Here is a 21186-nt window from a genome sequence, read left to right as displayed (position 1 = left end):
CATGACTGGGCCACTGTGCTGTACAACAGAAATTGACAAATTATAACTGACTGTACTTCAATTAAAAAAAAATTTTTTTTAAATGATGAAAAGTACTAACTATCAAGACTTCTCTTTTTCTCAGTTTAGTAAGAGCTTAATATTTTAGCTTCTGTACTGATAGTCTCAAAGAAAATGGAATAAGCCAACCATTTGGCTAGCTTTCTGAACCGCCACAATGGTCCAAGCACTGAGATGGAAATGGGAGCACATGTGAAGCAATCTACCATCTAACTGCACAGACTGGGACAACTAGTGAATTACAGAAACACAGAATAATTATCAAACACTGCATGAGCGCTCAGAGAAACAGAAACTCAACAGGGCTTGAAACTGTCAAAAATGACTTTTGGGAGGTGGGATTAGGGGTCAGCCTTGAAGGATAGAGAGTCCTAAGCAGGAGGCCACCACAGAGTCCAGAGGTAGGCGTAAAAACAACCTAACCCGGGCACTGTGCGGTCAGAGGAAGAAGACCCCTCACAAGGTCATCGAAGTCTCTGAAGTCCAGCAACTGCAACATGGCTTTGTGACACAGGAGCTTCTGGGCAGGTGATGAAAACAGGAAGAGTCCACCCCTGGATAATCTCAAGACAGGAGACCAAGAAACTAATGTGCTAATCCAAGTATAAGGATCTTGGCAAGTGGGATGATGGAAACAAGGAGAAAAGGGGTTGGATAGAGGGAGAAATTTCAAAGGAAAAATAAAAAAAGTCTGAGACTTGGTGTCGAAAATGACCTCTGGGAAAACATGAATGTTCCCCCTTCAAAAATAAGTAAGGAAATGGACTTGACAAGGCAAGTAATGAACAAGGTTTGGACATGTTGAATTTGAGCTGGTGTTGGCATGCACATTTGACAAGCACACCAGAAACTGAGAGCAGCTCTGTGAAAGAACAGAGCAAGAAAGATCTGTGTACTGAACTACAGAAATGGTAACTGAAACTCTGGGAGTTGGGAGACCATTTACTTTGCAGGTATCCCTAGACAGAACTGTCTTCCCCTCACCTCCCTCATCATTAGTGAATATTACTTCAAAGAATGAAAGACATACACTTTAATGATGATGGCTTAAGGGAAAAAAAAACTACATACAGAAAATAAAAAGAATGAAAGAAAAACACAAAAATGTTCACAGTGCGTCATTAGGTAGAGGATCAAGAATATTTTCTTCCAAATTTTTATAATTTCCCAAGTTTCACTTATTTAATCTTTAAATAGTAACATACTTATTCTATTAGAAAATAAAAACTATTTTTAAAAAGGAATAATTCCCTCTAAGCTTTTTTAAAAGTTCTTATAACTTACAGTACACCAAGTGAATTTCTTTCACTGTGCATAAATTAAAAGTAAATAAATAAAAATATCATTGACAAAACATTTTACATCCACCATACTGGATACATTTAGTTTCAACAAGGCAAAGTGAGAGAACATTTACCAGTAGGAGTACAAATTCTTGCTTTTCAATTTGCCAATATCTATTAAAATTTAAAAACTGGACAATCTTATGCACTGTGCCCCACAATTTTACTGCTAGAAATTTACTTATGGGTATTCTCTCAAAGGTGTGTACAAAAAATTTCACTGCAGTATTATTTATAATAGCAAACAAAATTTTTTTATAATAGCAAAAAATTTTAACCAAAATGCCCATCATGCTTTGGGATGTGGGAGATGGTAGGAGGAAAGGAGAGAAAAAAAAAGGAATGCTTACTATTTGTGTTTAGTCTCACTACTTAAATTGCTGAATACTTGAAAAAGAGTGAAGGAACAGGTCTTCAATTTCTTTACCCCTAGGCTTTACACCTGTGACCCTGACCAAGAACTCCAACAGCAGTAGGCACTCTAATGTTCGCAGATAAAAGTCAAAAGTACGTAAAGGAAAATGAAAATATTTACCCCATACCTTGTAATTAGTATAATTAGTATAAGTGGCAAGACCGTGCCTGCTTATTTTCTAGTTTAATCTACTTATGTGGAATTTGGCCTTAAAGTCCATTACCTTATCATTAGCATTAACCTAACAATTATTCCCAGGATGGCATTTAGACGGTTGCTGACATGTACAAAGGGCAAAGGCAAGCACAAATGAGTTCTACCACTAAAGGACTGTCAGCACAACTCTGTCACAAAACGCAGAACAAGAGAGATCATGTTCCAGACGCACCTAACTGCTGGGATGCAGACCTGTCCATACGCTTTCCGTTACAAGCCGCCGAGCTACATTTCCTGGTGCTGCCGAAGTCCAAGCTCAAAACCACATGCGGAGTCCCAGGTAGCAGAGTCAAGACCTAGCTAGAGAAAAACAAACGGTAAATCAAAATAAAAAGTAACAATAAACCTAGCAAGAGGCACTTGGAATGAATGCAGTCTACTCCTCACAGGGCCATGCCTGGTCCTGAACTCGCTCTCTTCTTTCCTCTGAAGGAGCATCACCAAGGCCCCAGTCTATCCCTGGGCAGGATCACCAACTGCACTGCCAGACCCTTAAAAATTAACTCTCCGTTTGCACAAAATATTCTGAAAGACAGAATTTTAGAAAACTGGGAAAAAGCAATTCTGCATGCAGTTGGGCTTTCTTGAAAGTTTTTTAAATTCCATATTCCCTAGCACAGGGCCTCAATTTTTAAAAGCTTTTTAAGGATTTTAGTTCACACTATGTGCCCAGGCATTGTACTACACATTGTACGAGCAACATTTCATCTTCCCAACAACCCTTGAGAACTCCTGAGCCCCCATTTTACTAAGACAACCCAGGATGGGTGAGGCCTCCTGGTCAAGGTCCTGGGGCATATAAGAGATGTGACAGGACAGGGGGCAGAGCCCATCAGGATGGTGACAAGAACCCTCACCTTTCATTATCACTCTACACTGCCTTCAATGCTGCTGGTAGAATTAACTGAAGGTACCGTATTTGTGGGGAAAACAGAAAAGAAGACTTAACTACTCAAAAATCACCTTCTTTTAAAGCCTCTTAAAAATGTATTAATACACTGGGAGGGTGAGTCCATAAAAGCTGGACTGCATTCTATTTTTTAAGCTTGGTTTTCAGTAGGTACACAGATGTCCATCTTATTGTTTATTAAATGAATATGTCTTATACACTCTTGTACCTAGGTATGCATTTCACAATAAAAACCCAAAGCCTGATTCAGACAGTGTCTCTGGACGCACCAGTTACGAGCCTGGCCCTTTATTATAAAGAAAACACATGAGATGACTACAGCTTAGCCAGATACCAACGAGTTCTTCATCAGGGAAATTTAGGCTGTGAATCTTTCAATTCCACCGTTTGTTCTAGGACAAGCTGAATCACCATTCACAGATTGCTCTGAGGTAAATAAGCACACAAATGCCATCAGAGTTGTACCAGTCCAGCCCTCAATGAGCCTCCAGTGATCTTGCAGTTTAAATAAACACTTGTTTATTTAAAGCTGTTTGAGACAAAAAAATTTACTTACTTTAAATAATTAGAATATGAAGAGAGAAATTATGTTTTTCTCTTTCTAAAATATATTTTGTATGCAAAGCAAAAAAGGGGTAATTTATTTCCCCAAATAAAATCTTCATAACCATAAATCCATTTTAAGCTATGTTTATTAAAAATTTACAGAGTCAAAAAGGAGGCACAAAGGTGACATCCATCAATGAAGATTAGTCAGGAAAAGGAATAATGGAAAAAACATGTAAAACAGTAACAAGAAAAGCTTTAAAAGAATGTCTCATTTTTGGTGAAATTGAAATTATATATTTTATACTTTGAGAAATACCAGTTGCACAATATGTATGGTATAATCCCACTTTTATTAAGTGTATTTTTACAGAACATATTTGTGGATACTTTGAAAAGGGTTAGAAAGGATAAACATCAAACTACCTTGAAGTGTAGGGGGTATAAGAGGTTGTATGACTTTCAAAGTTTGCTTTATCCAAGTCTGACAAGTTAGAATTATCTTCCAGTATACATATGCTTCTTTTATAAATACTTTAAAATAAAAAAAAATTTTTAAAGGTTCCAGGAGGGCAAAGTTGCAAATTAACAAAATATCATTTTAGACTAATCATAGAAAAAGTCTGAAAGTAAACGTTCTATGACCCTATGAATATTTATTTTTGCAAAGTATTTTTTTAAGTGGATTGGTAACATGAGTGTTTGGAAAGACTCACTTTCTACTCCAATGAACTATCAGTGACCAAAACACAGAACTGGGTCAGAAGTTCTAATATGGGGAAATACAAGTATACTTATTTTAAGAAAGGAATCTTTGAGAAAGGAATTAAGCAGGAGGATTCACTTAACAAAAACAAGACTAAGTTATCAAGTGAGCATCCTTGAACTTCTGTCACAGCAGAAGCGGCACACCACACCACACCCCTCCCCTCTCCAGGTTCCATGTACTCTAGAAACAAAAAAACCTGCCCTTTGCACACAAGGCTACACGGCTGAGATCAAAGCTCAGGCCCGTGGGAGCACTTCCGAGGAAACGTCATTTGGAACACAATGACGCGCCACCTAACTTTCCCCAGATAAAGGCCACCCCAAACTCGCAAGAAACTGTTCACAGTGCTTCTCTTATTTCTTCATTGGGCAAAAGTACTACATGCTGTGGTCTCCAGACTTTGATTTCCTAGAGAAAAAACATTCACCAAAAAATGCAGGGAGAAATAATACAGAATTGTCCTTTTTGTATTTTACCATTTCCTTAAAAAGGGATGTTAACATTTTAGAAGCAGGAAAAACATAACCCCAGGGCCAATACCCTTCACAGGTCAGAAACTCCGAGCAGCCCAATCATATCAATTCAGCAGATGCCAGAAAGGCTGATAAAACACCTACTCACGATTTAAAAAACAAAAACTAAATCTCATCAATTAAAATTAAATGATAACTTGCTGAATATGACAAAGAATATCTTCTGAAAATAAGGGCAAAGACAAAATACCATATACTCTTCATGCTTTTGCATTTAGTTTGTATTTTTTTTAAAGGACTTACAAAAGAAGCACATTGCACGTACCTGAAAATCTAAATGAAATGAGCAATTTTTTAGGAAAACTATTTTTTGAGATCCTGAACAAGTAACAATAAATGAATAGGGAAAAGTAGAAAAAGCAAAGAATTATGCTCAAGAATGGTGCCAGACTCAGACAAACTCATGGGCCAGTTATTTCCTAACCTTCCCGGAAAGAAATGGGAAATGGTTAATCTTCCAGTTTCTTCTGGAAAAACTGACAAGCTAACACAGCACAAGAGAAGAAAACTGTATGTGAAGCACACTTGCCATTCCCAGATTTTTTTTTTAATTTTTGTAAATGGGACATGCAAAGAATGACACCTGGTTTCAATCTTTTTCTTTGATCCATGCGTCTATGTTCTCGTATGAACACTGAAGTGACTTTTTTTCAGTAGGTTTGGTTTTTTTAACAAAATTAAGGACCTTAACCCTTTGCCAGGTTGTAACATTAGCCCCAGAAAAAGTAAAAGACTACTTTTTCCATTTTGTTTATACTAGTTGAAATAAAGGACTTTTTTTATCTCTCTGAAGTCAAATCTAGTATGTTTCTTTAATTTCTCCTTACTTTCATGCTTAGAAAGTCCCTCCCCATTCCAAGATCAGAGAAATACTCACCATCATTTTCAGCTGTATGTTTTCAGTTAAAATCATTCTAATATATTTAACAGCCAGCTCTTTAGAAATGCGTATCAAATAAAATCACTGTTCTAGAAAATAACTAGACAAGTATAATTATATTAATTTTAGTTGTAGAACAAGTTCAATATTTAAAGACTAGTTAAGTAAATTATGGCAGTAAAACACTTTATGATACAATACTATAAAGCCATTTTATAGCATACTATTAGATGACATGGGAAAATAGTCATGATCTGTTACTGTGTGGGGGGAAATAAAGGGCAGAACATCTCCATTTTTATACAAAAACAACACTTATTTGGTAAGCCGGGAAGTCTAGACACTTACCTAACTATTAAGAGAGAGCCTCCCTGAGTGTCAGGCTGCAGGTGATGTCTTATTTCTTTATGCTTTTTTGTTTTACAAATTACTAACGAACATGTGTTGCATTTGTGATTAGAAAAGACTTAAAATTCATAAATACATACACAAAACAAATCACTAAAAATTTTTGCCCACATGCTTAAGTTGCAACTGTCTTTCAAAAAAAACCAAGATGCCTTTCCTTCACTTATTTAAACCCATATTACAAATGGAATAATAAATACTTAATTCAAGAAAAATGGGGCTTTTACCAGTCTACCTAATTGCCTGAGGATCTGAGGAGTAATGCCTGATTTATACTCCTGGCAAAATGACCAAATTACAGCCATGATCACTGGTAACAGGAACTCAAACTCAGCTAACACAATGGCTCCATTTTCCCTAACAGACCATGTTTCAGTGTGTGAATCAGCACTGTTGTGCTCAACCAAGCCTGTTGCATGTACACTAACCTAAAGCTCCTAAAACCTTTCCAAAAGGTCTAGGAGTGATCACAGTTAGATAACGATCAGATTAAAATTCAAGGGGTAAAAATTTTGAACTCAAAAGGAGAGAAGGCCTGGAGATGACCATGTCAGAGTCCCAGAGAGGCTGCCTCTCCCCAGCTGTGCTCCCATGTCTGGCCCAGCACCCTGCCCCAAGATGGTGTCCAACCAAGACCAAACACAAAGGGTTTAGAAATCCCACAGAAATCCCAGTCCTCCGAGGAGGGGAAGCAGAGACTCACACCCAGTGGGAGGCAGCAAGAGAACCAGAACCCAGACCAGACTCACTTCTCCTTAGAAACTAAGGAGAGGAAGAAAACGCCAGGACTGCACAGCGGGCGCTTACTGCCTCCTCCGTACAGAGTGCTGCCCTCATTAAGTTCCCTCCCACAACCTCAAGGAGTTAACATGACTAATGAGCCCATTTTAAAGTCTAGTTAGGACAAGTGTTTCTACAGACCTGGAATACAAAGGGAAGCCCATTTTTCTGGAAAAAGCCTAAAGGATATAATTAGAGCCACAAAAGGCTATTATTATAGAAGTATAATGCAAAAGTCTAAAATTTTATATTTTAATAATACTGAAGCAAACGTAAGGAATTACAGCACAAGAGCTCCAGCAACCCAAAAGAGACATTATATACGCCCAAAGAGGCAAGCACTAAACACCAAAAGTACCCAAATTTAAAACTTGAGTGGAAAGCCTGTAAATGACACCCAGCCTCCCTTTCTGGATGCTTATAGTAAGAGCACCCAACTTCAGAACATACCACTTAGAGCTCCCATTTGCTGGGAACACAATGTTGAAAAATCTTCAAGTTCAAATTTTACTTTTTAATTCAGTGGATTATCCCAAGAGCACTTTAACAGAAAAGGAGATCTGAAACCTAAAAATTATTTTTAAAAAAATCATGCTCTGATAGATTATTCATCTTTAAGAAAAACATTTCCTTTGAAAAATGGAATTTTTACTTTGAAAACTAAACCCCAAGAAAAATGATCTACAAATAAAAAACTTACATCTTGAATATATCATAAAATAAAATTACAAGATAAAATGGGCAAAATATTTGTACCATTTATTAAAGTGCTAATATCCTGAATATAAAAAGAACTGCGATAAATCACCAGGGAAAAGATGAACACAAGACTAGAAAATTGGTAAAGGAAATGAATAAGCTAAAGAAAATATAAATGACAAAAAAAACCCGTCATTAAAAGGTGCTTAAACTCATTTGTTATCAAAGAAAAGCAAAATAAACACGATTCTATTCTTCACCCAAATTGGTTTAAAAAATAAGAAAAAAAAGTTTAAATATAACAATAATTCCCTAACCTGGATGGAAGCATCTGGCACGTATGTTACATAAGGGTCAAAGCCTTAAAAATGCAAGTGCTGTCACTTCCAAAAATGTAGTCTGAAGGGAAAAAAAAATCAGAAAAATGCATATAGATTTATGTACAGGGCTGTTCACCATTGTATTATGTTCTTCAGAGCAAAACAAAACAAAAAAAAGGCTCATAAGCTAAGTGCCGAACAATAGAAGGATTTGTCATATAAAACTTGATGCATTCAACACAAATGAGCTCTTAAAAAGCATGTGTTAAGGGACTATTTAATGATTTAGTCACAAGCCTAACACACATTGCTAAGTGAAAAAACAGGTTTAAAAGGCCTCTGTATGATCTCTATTTTGAAACACAAATATACATATATGTGTACACATTTTACTTTCAAACAAAACAGAAAAAAAGAATAGTCATTGAGTAAAATAAGCTATTTTGACTGAGTTTTCACCACAACCCTAAGATTCCTTAATATCTATAAGACACACCACCAGCCCCATTTCTAGATCTTTTCCCACTAATTATCTTAATTCTAACCAATTGCTTCATATACTTCAATAACAATTCTAACTTCCAGCTTCAGTGTTCTCTACATCATAATCCCTAAAATTGCTGTAAATTTCCTGCACAGTCTCAAATCACCCTTTTTCCTATAGCAAAAAGGCAAAAGACACAAAAATCCTGGAGAAATAAGACACTCCCCAAGGACCCTGCTCTACCCTTACACTCTGTACAGACCAGAAACAACTAAACACACCCAGGAGGAAGTCAAAAGCAAACATCATTTCTTGGGAGAATGATATCAGTGACCACATTAAATTAGGAAAAAGTGCACAAACAGACGTCTCTAATGCATTCTTCACCAAAGTGACTTAATGCTTCACACGTGAGGGTCTCACAGCACACTGAGTCAACTTTACAAAGTCTTCAAAAGCGGTAAATATCTACATTTTGGGTCATTTATAGCAATGGTTCTCAACCCTGGCTGCACACTGGCATCACCTGGGGGATTCTTTAAAACCCCTAAGTTTAGGCTGCACTCTGACCAACTGCCCCTCAGCCTGTGGGATGAGACCAGGCAGCAGTTTAAGCACCCCAGATGATTCAAAATTGCTGTCAAGGTTGAGGACCACTGACTTGAAGCACGGTTTTTTCAAACATCAGATAATGACCCACCAAAGTGAGCAGAGAAATCAATTTAGTGGGCTGGGGCCAACAATTTTTTTAAAAATAAATAAATAAATAAAAGAATGGAACGGAACAGACTAGAGTGGGATGGAAGAAAACACTAGAATGCACTGTTTGATCCTAGTGAGACCAGAAGGAAGGGGGCAGGGCACAACCATTAAAAGAATGACACAGCAGTTGAAGGGTCAAACCCAGTAGACCTTGAGCTTCACCATACGCCCACTGTAATGTATCAGCACGGGAGACAGCACTCCCACAGGTGCCATGAATGACAGTCTGAGGTTGACCATAAAAGGTCGAAAAGTGGGTGGTGGCCCAATTCCTGGGAATCCCAGCCCCTTCCCCAAAGTAGTGGGAATAATCTTCCCACTTGTTGGCATAAGAAATTACCAAGCCTTTAAAAGCTAGCAACCCCGCACCTCATGGTTGCTCTTTCTTGCCTTAGGAGACAGCCCACACTCCGTCTGTGAAGCGTGTATTCACTTTTTCTTTAACCACTCCCACAGCTCGTGGACCATCGCACTTTCCCAGATGACCTCATGCTCCTAGGCCACAGCCTCTCGCCTCTTAAGATGGCCCACATGCTGCCTATGGACGGCGTATCTCCTAGGCTTCTCGTGCTCTCTCTGGCCTTTGGAGACAGCCTGCACTCTGCTTATGGAGTGTGCATCTCTCTGAATAAATCTACATTTACTCAATTATGACTTGCTCTTGAATTCTTTCCTGTGCAAAGCTGAGGACCCTCACTTGTCAGGGTGTGTCCAGGGTCTAACCTGAGACCTGGGACATGACCATCCTCTCATGCCCCATTTTTCCTGTATCACTACTGCAGATAAATAGTCTCATGAAAATTTTCAGTTAAAAATATGTAACTCTTGGCAATACTACCCAGATTGATCTACAGATTCAATGTAATCAGTATCAAAATCCCATCTGCCTTTTTGGCAAAAATTGACAAACTGATCCTAAAATTCAAATGGAAATGCAAAGGACCTAAAAGAGCCAAAACAATCTTGAAAAAGAATAAAACTGGAGGACTCACATTTTACAATCTCAAAACTTAATACAATGCTGTGGTAATTAAGTACTGGTATATGGGCAGACATACAAATCAACAGAATAAAACTGAGAATCCAGAAGTAAACCTTAACATTTGTCAGGTGATTTTTGATAAGGTGCCAGAACAATTCAATGGGAGAAAGAACAGCCTCTTTAAAAAATAGTGCTGAAATCCCACTCCTGGGCATATAACCGGCAGGAACTCGTAATTTGAAAAGATAGATGCACCCCAATGCATAGCCAAGACATGGAAGCAACCTAAATGTCATGGATAGATGACTGGATAAAGAATTTGTGTGTGTGTGTATGTGTGTATGTATGCACACACACACACACACACACACACACACACACACACAGGAATACTACTCAGCCATAAAAAAGAATAAAATAATGCCATTTGGTGCAACATGGAGGAAACTGGAGATCATCATTCTAAGTGAAACAAGCCAGAAAGAGAAAGAAAAATACCATATGATATCACTTATGTGTGGAATCTAAAAAAATACACTAATGAACTTATTTACAAAACAGAAACAGACTCACATACATAGAAAACAAACTTATGGTTATGGTGGGGGAAGGGGTAAATTGGAAGTCTGCAGATACTATGTACTGTATATAAAATAGACAAACAAGTTTATACTGTATAGCACAGGGAACTATGTTCATTATCTTGTAGTCACCTATAATGAAAAAGAATATGAAAACGAATATATGTAGGTATATGTATGACTGAAACATGCTGTATACCAGAAATTGACATTGTAAAGTGACTATACTTCAATTAAAAAAAAAATAGTGCTGAGACAACTGGAAATTCACATGTAAGTGAATGAAGCTGGACCCCGACCTCACACCATATACAAAAAGAAGCTCAAAATGGATCAAAGACCCCAACCTATGAGATAAGCTACAAAACATTTAGAAGAAAACAGAGAAGTAAATATTTGTGACCTTAGATTAGGCAAGGGTTTCTTAGATATAACAACAAAAGTACAAGCAACAAAGGAAAAAAGCTATATAGGGCTTGATTAAAAATAAAAACTTCTGAGTTTCAGAGGACACCAGCAAGAAAATGAAAAGACAATGCATAAAATGAGAAATATTATTTGCAAATTATAGATCAGAAAAGGAACTCATATACAGAATATATTAGGAAATCTTACAACTCAACAATGAAAAGACAACCCAATTTTAAAATGGGCAAAGGATTTGAATAGACAGACATTTCAACAAGCACATGAAAAGATGCTCCACAGAGTTAGGAAAATGCAAATAAAAGCCACAATGAGATACCACTTCATACCCACTGGGATGGCTATACTCAAAGACAGACAATAACACATGTGGAAAAATTGAAACCATCGCACATTTTGATGCCAAAAGTTTGGCAGTTCCCCAAAATAGGAAACACAGAATCACCATATGACCCAGTAATTCCACTCCTTGATATTTACTCAAGAAAATTAAATACATGATCACACAAAAATGTATACACGAGTATTCTCAGCAGCATTTTTCGTAATAGCTAAAATCTAAAAATAAATGTCCATCAAATGATTAGTGGATAAACAAAATGTGGCACTGATGCTTGCAGCAATGTGGATGAATCATAAAAACATGCTAAGAAAAAAGCACATCACAAAAGACCACATATTGTGATTCCACTTCTATGAAATGTCCAGATAAGGCAAATCCACAGAAATAGAGTGCAGATTAGTGGTTGCCAAGGCCTTGGGGGAAGGGAAGACTGTGGAATAACTGCTAACAGGCACGGGGGTTCTTTTTTGGATGATAAAAATGTCCTGAAATTAGACATGAAGATGAATTGAAGATGAACAATGAAGATGGCTGCACAACTCTAAAAACAACTAAAGCATACTTTTAAAGGGTAGACTTTATGGTGTGTGCATTATATCTCAATAAAGCTTTTTTTGTAAGGTTATTCTGTCAAGAGCCTCTTTCCTGTTATCCCCAGAGAACGTCATGCGGTTCCCTTCCCATATGATACTATGAATAAATAACTCTTCTAACTCAAAGGTCTTACTTTAGAGCAATGTATTTCATGACCAGATCACAAAATCACTTTGGGTGTCACAACTAATTTTTTTCAAGCAATAGAAATAGAATACACAGCATATAATGTCTTTGTGAAACTTTTTTTTTTGAGATACATACACACATACAGAGATGTATATATGTCAATGAAAAGTGAGTTAGTCAAAACAAAGTCTGGAAAATTATTTTAGGAGTTGACTGATACCTATTCAAAGAAACAAAACAGTAAGCACAAGATCTCAGATTTGAAAACAGAAATTTAAACAAAGTTGAACCCACTTTGGAGTATGCATCCCCCTGGGCACTGAACACCAGAAAAAGTGAACTGGACCCCATATCTGGTTTTGGTGGTCAAGTGAAGCAATAAAAGACGTCCCAACTCAATTACTTTCCAGGGCTTCCGAGAGGGTTCAGAGGAGCCTCCTGCTCCCAGGACGTTCAGGATCCCTGCTGGATGCAGGGCCCCAACTCACACTGGGTGTCAAGAAGCAGGCAGGAAAAGGAGAACTCAACAGAAAGGGCAAAATCGATACTGCTAATATATTCGGTGTATCTTCACAGGGATGAAGGAATAAAGGAAGAGAACAAGAACCCACAAAACTCTGACGGAGAGAACATTTTCAAAGATAGCAGGTCTGAATCCCTGACACAAAAGTTGCCAACAGCACACAATACAACAACATGGCTGGAAAACAGAGGCCCTGAGGATGAACCTGAAGGAAAGATGTAACTTGTATAATTCCTTCCAGCAAGAAAGTTGAGGCCATCCTTAAATCAGCAGGGAAACTGAATTTGGAGAAATACCACAAAAACAGAGATAGATTCTACCAAGAATTTTCTTGTGGTACACAAAATTCCACAATGTCAAGGTAACAAACTTTGTTCATTCAAAACATTATGTATGATACTGTAATTTAGTTTTTAAAAAAAGGCATTGAAAATAGGATACTACTTTAGTATCATTAAAGATTATACACAAGAACACATTCTAATAAATATTAAAAATAAGAAGGACCACTATCACATTTAAACCTATTCTGTAAGTACTCTGCAATTTATTAAGAAAAAGTATTTAAGAAGAAAAAAAATTATCATTTGCAGCTATTATGACTGCCTGTCTAAGAAACTCGAAAGAGAATCAACTGAAAAATAAGAAGAGTTTGGTTAGGTACTACACCAAACACAGGGCTATTTTATTTTCCCTGTGGACACACAAAATGACCCTGTCTCCCAGCCCCTCTGCATCTAGGATAAGGCCAACAGACTGGGGGAAGAAATACTACTACTTCCAAGCTTGGCCCATAAAAAAATCCTCCACGTACAAAATTCCATGGCAAACTCAAGAGGCCAGATTTTTAAGTCAGTTCTGCTGTAAGATGGTAGGAGCCTAGATCCCGGACTCACCAGTTAGAGGAGAACCACCAGAAAAACGTGAGCAAGAAACAACTTTGGTTAGTACACAGACTTCAGCTAGCATTAACTAAGCTGAATAACACAGGTGGTCAGTTGTAAGATACACAGACTAAATGCAATATACTTTCTTTACACTTGCTTTATACCAATTAGGAAATAGTATATTTGGAAGAAGGGAGGAGGAGGGAAATCACCTCACTCTAAATAGCAAATATTTTTAAATAAAGAGCAATAAGTAAGTACTCTGTAGACCATATTAAAGAGAATCTAGAAAAACGAGAGCTATTAAAGATCTACATGAACTAAAAGATCTGTTTACGAAAAGAACAATTCGATACTATAAAGATGAATACTCTCCCCAAATTAACATATATTTAATGAAACTGCCCATTAAGTTATTTTGAAACCCTAAGGTAAAAAATACTGTGGAAAAAAATTATGTAGGCACTATTACACAGTAAAGCCTACTATAAAGTGATTATTAGGATGAAAACAGCAAGGTCATGGCTAAAGAATACAGATAAATGTCCCATTACAGATCTAAGGATTCAGCATATGATCATGGTGTCATTTTAAGTTAATAAGGATGAATTAATGAGTAAATGATGCTGGAATTAATGTAGAAGGAAAAAAACCCTCATTTCATACCATACTCTAGTCTATATATTAATTATACCTGAATGTAAAAAAAGAACTAAGAAAATATAGATGAGTATTTATAAAATCTTGGGGCAGAGAAGGCATGGGAAAGATTGACAGATTTGAATTCAAAGCATAGAAAAAAAAATTTGCAATCTATGACCAAAAAAATACAAAAACTGTATTTTTTTTACCATGCTAAGTCATTTTATTTTTATTTTATTAACACCTTTATTGTGATAAAAAAATTGCAAATCTTAAAGATAGCATATTTCTCAAGCAGAGTGAAAGCAGGATCAAACACATGTCTAGCAGCATCAACTTTACTCAAAGATTAAGGAGGAAAAATGTTTCATGTTAAACCAAGCACTGATATTTCTGGAATAGGATATAAACTTCACATTACTTTCAGGTAAAACTTAAAAGTGTCGTGCTTATTATACTCCTTAACACTTCAAAATATGCATATATTCCTCCATACCATACTTTTGTGAAATAATTTGTGAAGTAATGTCTTCATATAGAAAGAGCCCTTGATAATAAAATGTGAACTCAGAATCATTTCAGCACTGATCACATAATTACTATTCAGGAGGGATAAGCAAACTTTTTCTGTAACAAGCCAGACAGCAAATATCTTAGGCTTGTGGGTCTTACGGTCTCTTGAATGGACATGGCTATGTTTTAAGAAAATTGATACACAAAAACAGTGCTGGCAGTTCCCCAACCAGCAGCATCCCCATCACCTGGGAACTACTCAGAAATGCAGATTACCACGTCCCATCCCAGACCTTCGGAACGAGAAACCCTCAAGTTTAAGATCTATCATGTTAGATGAGGAAGAGGTTGTACCCTCAACCACGTGACATGCCTTTGGAGACAGCAAAGGATTTTAGCCAACACTGCAGAACGGACAAGAAAGCCAAACCAAATTGGAGACTGAAATTCCAACTGAGCAGAATGTATGAGAAACAGCGTTTCCAGCAGCGCTTTTTATCAGAAAGAGCGGGAGAAGACCATCCGCTTGGTCAGTAATACCAAGACCTGTGTGATGAAGTCTTGGTCCAGAACTAAAATGTTAATGCAGGTTTAATTAAAGGATGCTGGGGCAGGTATGTATTCCGTTGAACAAAGGGAAACATTCTCCAAGGAAGACTGTGTTTAAGAAAAGGTGCATGTGTGAGGGTGGGGGGTTGTGGAAGGTCCTTGCAGGAACAAACGGGAGAACAACTAACAGGAGGAACAAAGAACCCAAGCTGGGGTGCAGAGAGGAAAACACTGAGCCTGGAATGAACAACAGGCCAGGTAAGAGGAGGCAGGACAAAGTGAGGAGGGTCTGCCCTCCTTCAGCCTCAGCACATACCCTCCCCACTGCTCCAGAATTTCCTACAATGCACATCTCTACAAGGTCACTCCCCTTCTGGGAATTTCTTGGTGGTCCTCCAGACAAAATTCAAGACCCACAATACAGTGTTAAAAAGGACCTTTAGCCTCTGTACACCCTTTCCACCTATCATAGCCTCAGCCTCCCTCCAACCATCCTGATACACTCAACCCCTCTCACAAGCCTCTCCACCTCTGCTGATGCCGTTCCCACCTCCCCCAACCCCACTTGAAGCCTGACAATCAGGCCAGCCAGGGGCCAAATTCCAACTCGGGTATTTATTTGGTAGCACTATGATCTTGGGCAAGGAGTTGCCCACCACCAACTTCAGCATCCTCAGTAATAAAATGGGAATAATAGTAATACCTACTTCCACAGGGCTGCTGTGATTAAACAACGTGAGTGAACACAGTAGGTGCTAGGCAAGCACCTGGCACCCAACAAATGCTAGCTTCTCTGGCCCCTTCTATGCCAACAGAAGCTAAGAGACACTTTGCTGCAGGCAAGACTTGGGAACAGCATTCTATCATTGAGGGCCTCAAGGTTTACTGGAGCATTAAAAGCAGAATTCAAGGCCCAGGGGTTACCTTAGAAAAGTTAACCAAGCCCCAGTTCCTTCATGATAAAATGCACACCAGAGCCACTTTGGCTGCCAGCTGTTGGGACTCGCAATAAGGACCTCAAGCTCTCAGCACAGAACGGCTGCCCATCGGCCCATCATTACTGCAAAGGTTCTATCGCGTGGGGCTCACTGCCTAGTCTTTCCTGGGTGTCCTTTAGTGCTTGGAGAGGCTCCTGGAGAGAAGCACATCTTTCAAACTGCTCTCACGTCCAACCTAGAAGATGCAAGGATTCAACTCTGATTTACATGCATATAAATGAGAGAGGTGGCCACCCATTTGGGTGAGTCTCCACCAGGTACTTACTGAGACACCCCAGGGCAACTGACACAAGGAGACTGAAGAATCACCTGCTCTGGGAAAATATGCAGAAAGAACCCGTGAATGAAGAAGGCTTTCTGGACCACAGACCAGAAAAGGTCACAGTTTGGGGCAACCAGGCAAGCCGAGCTCCAGTGCAACCTTGACTTCACTGAAGGAGGAAACTGAAGAATTCATCAAGGCTGCAGAGAAATAGTGATGAAGGAAGAACTGGAGTCAAGCCCACAGCCAACAGGAAGAGACCGCAAGCTGCACTGTGAAGTTGCTGAAAAGTTCACGGGCAGTGAGAATACTTGATTTAAGTTCCAAGTATGATCCTTTGTGAGAGTATACGCTGCCCATACTGCATCCATTACACTTGAACAGATAATTCTGTATGGAGTGTGTATGCAAACCATGTCTACCACACTTACTAGGATTTAGGGACTTTTCAGGGGTCATTTTTGATGAATCCAGGTTTTTGCTTTTTGTGCTGCCTTTAGATTCTAGTCCTGCATATCACAATAAATGATGCAAAGCAAGAGATGGTTACAAAAAAATAAGCAGGTGGAATTCTCCTTCATGGGATAAATTTTCAAGGAGGGCCTTAGAGACAACCTAGATCTTAGGCAGAGGCCTTCTTGCCTCAGGTCAGAGGAGAGAATTAAGACAAAGGACAACGAGATGTTCCCAAGAAGATTTACACTGTCATGGAGGAAGACCTCCTCAAAACATCCACCCCTTTCTTTATCACTGCATTTGGTTGCATCAGGTTGGTTTGTCAACTTAGCACGCTCTAAACTGCAACCTGGGTAGCCACTGTTGTTCTAGGTACTCAGGTCAGAAACCCTGACACTGCCCTCAACCCTCTTTCTCACCCTCCACATCTGGTCCATCAGTAATCTCCTCAGCCCCACCTCACAATCCGATCACCTCTCACTACAACCCCAACTCCGCTCCATCACCCTGGTCAGACCCGCCCTTTTCATCCCTGCACTAGCTGGCTGCCCTGCAGGCCTACCCTGCTCTCCCTGCCTTCACTCTATTCTCACACAGCAACAACCAGCATGTCCCTATCTCTCTATTTAAAACCCTCCAATGGCTCCCACCCCTTCCCCCAACAAAGTAAAATCTACAGGCCTTACTGGGTGCCACACCATGATTTAATTACCATTGTCTTTCTGACCTCAAAACCACTCTCTTTCCCCTGCCTCAGGGCCTTTGCATCTGCAGTTTCCTCCACTGGGAATGCTCTCCCCGCGGATATTCAAATGACTCACTTTACATCTTCAATCAAAGATGACTCAGAGCTTCCTGTTCCACCTTTCCTAAAATTTCAGTTCCTACCCCAACACTTAATATCCCCAATCCTTCCAGATTCTTCTTCAGAGCACAAAGGCTCACTGTCTGCCTCCACACTAGAGTGTGAGCTTTGTGTGGGCAGGAAAAATCCATGCAGCATCTGAAGCACCAAGAACACTGCCAGGCACACAGTCAGCAGATAAATGTATTAAATGTGGAGAGGTCTGTGAAAAGCATAAGCTGCACGGAGACATCAATTATTGGAGAGTTGGAGAGCTAACAATCTACAACTGGTGACAAAATAATAGGCTAGAAATAGCAAAGCCCGCGAGAATTTTCTCTTTTGAAGAGAATGCCAAAAAGGGCACAAAGGACCAGTTTAAACCCCTCGTAGTAACTCACAGCTTAACCTGGTGCAGGACTGCTCCCCAGCAAAAGAATGAAAGAAAGCCCAGACTCGAGGCCCTCTGAGGAGAAAATAACTGGAAGAATAGCAGGAAGTGAAAATGAATTCATGAGGCGATCTGACACTGGGTACACACTGGTGCGCTGGGAATTTTTAGGCAAGGCCTGGACACAGGTCAGAGAAGGACCACAAAATGTTTAAATTAAAAAGGACCGCAAAATGTTTAAATTAAAAAAAGCCTAAGAGGATTAAATAAAACTACGTTCTTAAAAAGCTTTCATTTACAAGTACAAAGCACTATATAATTGCAAATTATGACTGCTGACTTTTAATTCCCTTTAATGGGAAAATTCTGTAAGCCACCAGTGGTGCCAGAAGTGAGTCCCCAAATGGATCCCAGGTTTGTCTCTGTAGACACTCAAGAGGCTGGCAATAGCCAATTCAAGATTTCCAAAATTCAATCAACCAGACCTTAGGCTACTTGAGGGCCAAAGACAGGGCTTTATTCAACAACGATGTGATCAACAGCATCGGTGGGCAAATTAGCAGATGTACTGATGGAAGACTACACAAGTTTGTTTCTGGTACATCTAACTCTTTTCTGCAACGCTAAGTCCACTAACTTCTGCTACACAAACGAGATAGGCAGCGTGGCATGAAACCTAGCAAAACCCTCTCCAATATTCCAGCCAGGTACTTTCATAAGCATTTTTGAAACATATTAACAGACATTAAAACTCAACTGACTGTGCTATAGTCAGAAAACACAACTGACACCCAACCATTTGCAGGGTGGGGGGGTACTAATATGAAAAGTTCTTATAATACCTAGCTTCTTTAAATAAATAAATAAACAAATCACTCCCTACTCCAAGCAAAAGAAACCAAAAGAGAAACACCCTGGTATTCAAAGAAAGAAGCAGGTCACCGTTTAGGCAAAGGAAAGAGTCTAGAAAGCAAATAACTCACGTTCAGGCTGTCCGCTGAAGCAGTCAGCAGGGCACACCCACTCGCCTCTTTTTAACTAGCAGGTGTGCCATGAGGGCTTACACTGTGCACACCCACTGCTGCTTTTAAAAGGCGGCTGCCCATAAGCTATTAAATTTTGGATGAGTGAAAAGAGATCTGTAGTGACAGGTTCACAAGTGACCCTGATAGAGACAACCATAACCCAGTAGCGAATTCAGAATTTCTGAGCTGAAAGGCCCTCACCAGGCTCAAACACCTTTTAGGGGCCAGGTGGGCAAAGCCACATAGAAAGGTGAAAAGGCCGGTACAGACAACTGGAAGGGCGAGGCCTCAGCCCAACAGCATTCAAGTGCAAAAACATAAAAATTAAAATGTTCCCACCCCTGATTCTAGCCTCTGGCTTTAGAGAGGAAGAAACCAGGTGAGGGAAGTCACATGCCAATTTATGACAGCTCAAGCCAGACAGCCAGACTGCCGGCCATGTCCTCACCACATCTCTAGCCTCCTCTACACACAGAGGTCCAAATATCAGCCGGGACAGCACCTTCCCCTCCCGTCTCTTGGCTCTGCAAGACTAAAAGTAGCAACCATTGCTAAAACCTCAGACCCAGAAATCCCACAAGGATGACTTTCTTCCACCTGCAATTGCCCTCATTCATCCTCTGCACTGACAATCAAGAATTTCCCAGCAGTCATGCTTGAACCCCCCCAGCCTATACGCCAATGCCTGTCAGCTACCCATCCAAAGGGACATCGAGAGTCAAAGGAGAAAATTGTGCGCCCATAAACTAGTCACACTCGTAAATGTCAATTTCTCTTTCCAGCAAGGTGGCAACAAGGGGGACCCGCGACCCCCTGGGGACAGGCCAGAGAGAAAAGCCCTGGGGTCGGAGCAGCAGCTCCTAATATGACTTGGCGCAGCCACTGAACGCGAGAAGAAAGCAAAACTGTAAAGGAACCCCCTCCGCCGCCCCTTTCGATGGCCCTGAATTCCGGGGGAAACGCGGATGCCCGCGCGTATCTCCTGCGGAAGGCCGACCGGACAGCGACCCCAGGCCGCGTGGGCGGAGGGCCCGGGAGGAGGCGGCGGCGGCCAGGTCCCGGGGGACCCCCACTTGCCTCCCCGCCGCGCGGCCTGAGGGCCCGAGCGCGCCGCGGCTCCAGCGGCCGGCAGAGGTGAGGGCCCAGGGGAACGGCGGGAGCTGGCGGTCGCCGGGCATCCACGGGCCCCGCAGCCACGGTGGCCCGCGGGTGCGGGGACCCGGGAGACCGGCCGGGGTGTGGGGGGCGCAGGCCGCGCCGCGGGGCCGGTGACAGCGCTTGGGGGCCGTGCCTGGCCGGCCTCGTGGGCACCGCGGGCCACTCGCGGCCTGGCCGGGCAGGTGCGACCCGCGGGGCCGGGCGGCGAGCACGGCAGCCCGGCTCTCACCTGACTGCAGGGCGCCCGGCTCCGGTCCTGCCGCTGCGCCTCGGCTCCGCAGTGCCCGCCGACGCCTCCGGTGCCCGAGACAGCCGCCTGCAAAATGGCGCCGCGGAGGGGCGGGCCGGGGGCGGGGAGCCGAGGAGACGCCCGCCCCCGCGCCGGGCCGGGACCCACCTCCCTCTCGGCGCTCGACCCCCGCCCTCGGGCCTCCCCCCACGGGAGGGGGCCCCCCCCGCCCCGCGCAGCGGCCGGCGAGCCGCTCGGCCCCCAGGCGCTCCCCCTACCCCGTCGTGCTCCGCGCCCCGCCACGCTCCTGCTATTCCCCGCCCCCTGCGTAGAAATCGCCCCTCTGCTCGTGCCTTCCAGTCACACCTGCTCCCGGGGACCCACCTGGAACGCAGAGCGCTCGCCCGACATGTCCCCCTCCCGGTACCCGCTTTCTGCCCTATTACCCAGCCTGACACTGAGCCCTGGCGTCTCTCGGTTGAGATACGCGGCATCTTGGGCTCACTGGGGTGGATGTCTTAAGGCACTT

At 41.2% G+C, this 21186-nt stretch overlaps 1 protein-coding gene across 4 annotated transcripts in view; it reads right to left on the bottom strand.

The window, feature by feature from the left end:
* SLC23A2 (solute carrier family 23 member 2) overlaps positions 1-20838 on the bottom strand; it is a 111624-nt gene extending 90786 nt beyond the window's left edge. For 2 of the 4 annotated variants that reach the window (XM_072943852.1, XM_072943851.1), the window contains exons 1-2: positions 20658-20838; positions 2207-2334 (exon numbers count right to left, since the gene is read on the bottom strand). The gene's annotated coding sequence lies outside the window, so the exon portion shown is untranslated. The remainder of the gene's footprint in view (positions 1-2206; positions 2335-20657) is intronic. The other 2 variants (XM_072943853.1, XM_072943854.1) reach the window with 2 other exon arrangements.
* Between the last annotated feature and the right edge of the window lie 348 nt (positions 20839-21186).

This window comes from Vicugna pacos, chromosome 19 (assembly GCF_048564905.1).
Source record: "Vicugna pacos chromosome 19, VicPac4, whole genome shotgun sequence".
NCBI classification, from domain to species: domain Eukaryota; kingdom Metazoa; phylum Chordata; class Mammalia; order Artiodactyla; family Camelidae; genus Vicugna; species Vicugna pacos.
This window is presented reverse-complemented; position numbering and strand designations above follow the sequence as displayed.